Raw genomic sequence first — 6,205 nt, forward strand, 5'->3', positions numbered from 1 at the left:
GAACGGCATCCTCCTGTGCATGTATAACAGGCTCGAGGGGCTGAATGGCCTCCTCCTGTTCATGTATAACAGGCTTGAGTGGCTGAATGGCCTCCTCCTGTTCCTGTATAACGGACTCGTGTGACTGAATTGCCTCCTCCTGTTCCAGTGTAGCAGGCTTGAGGGATTGAATGTCCTCCTCCTGTTCATGTGTGGCAGGTTTGAGGGGCTGAATGGCCTCCTGCTGTTCCTGTGAAACAGACTCGTTGGTCTGAATTGCCTTCTCCTGTTCCTTTATAACTGGATCATGGGTCTGATTTGCCTCCTCTTCATCCTATGTAACAGGTACGAGGGGCTGAATGGAGTTCTACTGTTCTTGCACAGATCTTGTATCGCTGAACGGCTTCCTCCTGTCGAATGCAACAGGCTCGAGGCGTTAAAGGCCTCCTCTTGTCCCTGTGTAACAGGCTCGAGGGGCTGAATGGCCTCCTCCTTTTCCTGCATAACAGGCTAAAGGGGCTGAATGGCCTCCTCCTGTTCCTTTGTAAAAGGGTCATGGGACTGAATGGCCTCCTCCTGCTCCTGTGTAACTGACTCAGGGGTTGAGAGTACTCAGAGGGAAAGTGTCGGGGCGGTAGTTTCCCTTCTCTGAATTACCGATTTACTGCAAAATGTACTGTCAGTGGAGGAACCACCGAACTCTCGCCCAAAATCCGACTCTGAGTGGGACTCAAACCTGCAACCTTTGAATGCCTTAATCTGTCATACAACTAGAAGTCCAATGCGCTATCCATTGCATCACAGAGCCAATTACGTAAAGCTCTATTACAAAAGCAAAATAGTGTTGATGCTGGAAATCTGAAATATAAACAGATGAAATGCTGGAAACACTCTGCAGGTCAGGCAGCATTCCATTTCTGTTTAAAAGGGGTCTACTTTCAGTCCCGGATCATTCTGTGTCTGTTTAATAGGGACATGCTGTCAGTCCCGGATCATTCTGTGTCTGTTTAAAAGGGACATGCTGTCAGTCCCGGTTTATTCTGTGTCTGTTTAAAAGGGACATGCTGTCAGTCCCGGATCATTCTGTGTCTGTTTAAAAGGGACATGCTGTCAGTCCCGGTTTATTCTGTGTCTGTTTAAAAGGGACATGCTGTCAGTCCCGGATTATTCTGTGTCTGTTTAAAAGGGATGTGCTGTCAGTCCCGGGTCATTCTGTGTCTGTTTAAAAGGGACATGCTTTCAGTCCCGGATTATTCTATGTCTGTTTAAAAGGGATGTGCTGTCAGTCCCGGATTATTCTGTGTCTGTTTAAAAGGGATGTACTGTCAGTCCAGGATCAGTCTGTGTCTGTTTAAAAGGGATATGCTGTCAGTCCCGGGTCATTCTGAGTCTGCTTAAATGGGATGTGCTGTCAGTCCCGGATCATTCTGTGTCTGTTTAAAAGGGATGTGCTGTCAGTCCCGGATCATTCTGTGTCTGTTTAAAAGGGATGTGCTGTAAGTCCCTGGTCATTCTGTATCTGTTTAAAAGGGATGTGCTGTCAGTCCGGGATCATTCTGTGTCTGATTAAAACGGGTGTTACATAATATTATAGAGTCTGCCCCACAGAAACAGTCCATTTGCACGAACTGGTCTCCACACGAGGCTCCTTCTCTATTTCTCCTCACCCCCCAAATAAAACTAGAATCAGTAATGGTAACCATGAAACTATCGGATTGTCATAAAAACCCATCTGGTTCACTAATGTCTTTCAGGGAAAGAAATCTGCCGTCCTTACCCGGTCTGGCCTTTGTGTGACTCCAGTCCCATAGCAATGTGGTTGATTCTTAACTGCCCTCTGACATGGCCTAGCAAGCCACTCAGTTGTAACAAACCGCTATGAAACAAAATAATAAAAATGAAACTGGACGGACCACCTGGCCTGATCCATATCAGCCTCCTCCTGAGGTCCCCACCATCACAGAAGCCAGTCTTCAGCCAATTCGATTCACTCCACGTGATATCAAGAAAAGGCTGAGCACACTGGATACAGCAATGGCTCTGGGCCCTGACAACACCCCGGCTATTATTCTGAAGACTTGTGCTCCAGCCAAGCTGTTCTAGTACAGCTACAACACTGGCATCTATCCAACAATGTGGAAGACTGCCCAGGTATGTCCTGTCCACAAAAAGCAGGACAAATCCAATCCAGCCAATTACCGCCCCATCAGTCTACTCTCTACTCTCAATCATCAGCAAAGTAATGGAAGGTGTCATCCACAGTGCTGTAAAGTGGCACTTACTGACCAATAACCTGCTCATTGATGCCCGGTTTGGGTTCTGCCAAGAGCACTCGGCTCCCAACTTCATTAAAACCTTGGTCCAACATGAACAAAGGAGCTGACCACCAACATCCTGGGGGTTACCATTGAACATAAATACTGTGACAACAAGAGAAGGTCAGAGGCTAGGCATTCTGCGTCGGGTGTCTCACCTCCTGACTCCCCAAAGCCTTTCTACCATCTACACGGCACAAGTAAGGAGTGTGATGGAATACTCTCCACTTGCCTGGATGAGTGCAGCTCCAACAACACTCAAGAAGTTCGACACCTTCCAGGTCAATGCAGCCCGCTTGATTGGCACCCCATCCACCACATTAAACATTCACTCCCTCCACCACCGGCGCACCGTGGCTGCAGTGCGTACCATCTACAAGATGCACTGCAGCAACTCACCAAGGCTTCTTCAGCAGCACCTGCCAAACACGCAACCTCTTCCAACTAGAAGGACAAGAGCAGCAGGCACATGGGAACACCCCCACCTCCAAGTTCCCCTCCAAGTTACACACCATTCTGACTTCGAAGTATATTGCCGATCCTTCATCGTCGCTGGGTCAAAATCCTGGAACTCCCTCCCTAACAGCACTGTGGGAGCACCTTCACCACACGGACTGCAGCTGTTCAAGAAGGCGGCTCACCACCACCTTCTCAAGGGGCAATTAGGGATGGGCATTTAATGCTGGCCTTGCCAGCGCACCCACAACCCATAAACGAATTTAAAAAATCCTATCAGCATATCCTTCTATTCCTTTCTCCCTTCCTCTTAAATGCATCTTGTAGTATTCACCTCAACTACTGCATTCTCAGCGCTCTTTGGCCAAAGAAGTTAATCCTGAATTCCCTGCTGGATTTATCGGTGAGTATTTATGACCTGTCTTCTCTGAGCTAGTTCCTGACTCACTCACAGTAGGAAGCATTTTCTCCCTGTTAATGTGCAGCTGCGATGGCCGAGTGGTTAAGGCGTTGGACTCGAAATCCAATGGGGTTTTCCCGCGCAGGTTCGAACCCTGCTCGCAGCGACTTTGATGCAAAGGTTTTATTTCATCGGCTCCCTGTGGCGATCACTGGCCACGAAATTGATCAGAATTCCCTCCACTGCACTTTATTACACTGATTAACCCAAAGTTCCAATTGAAACACTAATAATTTATCGGCATCAATTAGATATTGTGGATTTGGTGGGAACTTGTGAGCAATACACACACAAAGCAGCATCAAAAATACTAATTATAAAGAGCCCTGCAGTGTTTGTTATGGAATCACCTTCAGCTACTAAGTGGGAACACGGTTTGGTTTTGTAAAACTGAACACGAATTAAAAAGTGTGTAAAAAGACCATGTCAGGACTCGAACCTGCAATATCCTGATAACCTCAGAAATTAATACTGAAGTCTGACGCCTTATCCATTAAGCCACGCGACCAGTAGGAGTAATTTGTAGATCAGCGCCATCTGTGGACAGGTAGACACAGGGTCAACCTTCCAGTTCCTTGAGCTCTCTGCAGAACTAAGGTTTTGTCGCTTTGCTTCAATGTATTACAGCTCCAATCTTTTCAGCAAATAGCAAAATTAAGAAACTACCCACACCATCAAAAAGTAAATGGCCCGTATGGAGATCGAACCCACGACCTTGGCATTATTAGTTCTACGCTCTAACCTACTGAGCTAACCGACCTGCCTTAACTCTTTTTGCTGTTAAATTCAATTTATGTTGATTTTTGGTTTTTGTCAGTTGTCAGTGCTCCGGTTTCCTCCCACAGTCCAAAGATGTGCGGGTTAGGTTGATTGGCTATGATAAATTGACCCTTAGCGTTAAGGGGATTAAATACGTGGGGTTACGGGGATAGGGTGGGATATGTGTAGGTGTAGGGGATAGGGTGGGATATGTGTTGGTGCAGGTTCGATGGGCCGAAATGGCCTCTATCTGCACTGTGGGGTTTCTGTGATTCTGTGACTTCGAAGGCTGTAAAAGAAAGACTCTGATTTCTACAGCGCCTTTCACCTGAGGACGTCTCAAAGCGCTTTACAGGCAATGTAGTTGTAGTCACTGTTGTAATGTAGGAAAAAGAGCAGCAGCCAATTTGTGCACAGCAAGCTCCCACAATGTGATAATCGAGGATAACCTGTTTTAGTGATGGTGATTTGAGGATAAATATTGGCGACAGGACACCGGGGTAAACCTCACCACCCCCTGCTCTTCTTACAGTTGTGCCATGGGATCCGTTATGTCCACCCGAGAGGGCAGAGGGGGCCTCAGTTTTGGAATTGTATTCCACTTCAATCTGTAACCTGATGGACCGGTGTATTCCTCAGACTACCATTATCATCAAGACAGGGGACCAGCCCTGGTTCAATGAGGAGTGTAGAAGAGCATTTCAGGAGCAGCACCAGGCGCACCTAAAATGAGGTGCCAACCTCATGAAGCTACAACTCAGGACTACACACATGCTAAGCTATGGAAACCGCATGTGTAGACAGAGCTAAGCGATCCAACAACCAACGGATCAGATCAAAGCTCTGCAATCCTTCCACATCCAGTCGTGACAATTTTAATTTAATTTAATTTGTTCCTAGGAGTTGGGCATCGCTGGCAAGGCCAGCATTAATTGCCCATCCCTAATTGCCCTTGAGAAGGTGGTAGTGAGAAGCCCTCTTGGCCCGCTGCAGTCAATGAGGTGAAGGTACTCCAATAGTACTGTTAGGGAGGGATTTCCAGGATTTTGACCTAGCGACGATGAAGTTATGGTGATATATTTTCACGTCGGGATGGTGTGTAACTTGGAGGGGAACTTGGAGGTGATGGTGTTCCCATGCACCTGCTGCCCTTATAAGAACATTAGAACATAAGAAATAGGAGCAGGAGTAGGCCATTCAGCCCCTCGCTCCTGCTCCACCATTCAATAAGGTCATGGCTGATCTGATCTTGGCCTTAACTCCACTTTTCTGCCTGTTCCCCCTTAACCCTTGACGCTCCGATAGTTCAACAATCTGTCTATCTCAGCCATGAACATAATCAATGATTCAGGCTCCACAGCTCTCTGGGGTAGATAATTCCAAAGATTCACAAGCCTCTGAGAGAAGAAATTCCTCCTCATCTGCGTCTAAAATTGACAAACGCTTATTGTGAAACTATGCCACCTGATTCTAGATTCCCCCATGAGGGAAAACACCCTCTCAGCGTCTACCCTGTCAAGACCCCTGGGGATTTATCCATTCCATTCTATTCCATTCTCCCAGTTTCTCTGTCTCCGTTGCATCTGTTCTGATGATGCCACCTTCCATACCAATGCTTCCGGTATGTCTTCCATTTTCCTCAACTGAGGATCCCCCTCTACCATGGTCGACATGACACTCGACCGTGTCTGTTCCATTTCCCGCACTACTGCTCTCATCCCTTCCGCTCACTCCCAGAAACATGATAGGGTTCCCCCCTTGTCCTCACCTTTCACCGCACCGCCTCCACATTCAACGGATCATCCTGCGCCATTTCTACCACCTCCAGCATCAAACACATCTTCCCCTCCTCCCTTTCAGCATTTCGAAGGGACCGCTCTCTCCATGGCAGCCTGGTCCACTCCTCTATCACCCCAACACCACTTCTCCTTCGCCCGGCACCATCCCATGCAAGTGCAGGAGATGCAACACCTGCCCTTTTAACTCCTTCCTTCCCACCGCCCAGGGCACCAAACACTCCTTCCAGGTGAATCAACGATTACCTGTACTTCTTCCAATTTAGTTACTGTATTCGCTGAATCTACATTGTGACACCAAATTCTGATTGGGTGCCCGCATTGCAGAACAGTTGGCAAGTGTGGCCCCGAGCTTCCGGTCACCTGTCACTATAATTATCTGCTCCACTCCCTCTCTGATCTCTCCTTCCTTGGCCTGTTGCACTGTTCCAATGAAGCTC

General features: G+C 47.6%; 1 non-coding gene across 1 annotated transcript; it reads left to right on the forward strand.

Annotated features, from left to right (window-relative positions):
- Positions 1-3,234: 3,234 nt before the first annotated feature.
- Positions 3,235-3,316, forward strand: trnas-cga (transfer RNA serine (anticodon CGA)). The gene has a single exon. It is a non-coding gene; the product is annotated as a tRNA-Ser (tRNA).
- Positions 3,317-6,205: the final 2,889 nt, after the last annotated feature.

This window comes from Somniosus microcephalus, unplaced genomic scaffold (assembly GCF_052327205.1).
Source record: "Somniosus microcephalus isolate GS21.2 unplaced genomic scaffold, FLI_Smic_1.0 unresolved_chr8, whole genome shotgun sequence".
Lineage (NCBI taxonomy): Eukaryota > Metazoa > Chordata > Chondrichthyes > Squaliformes > Somniosidae > Somniosus > Somniosus microcephalus.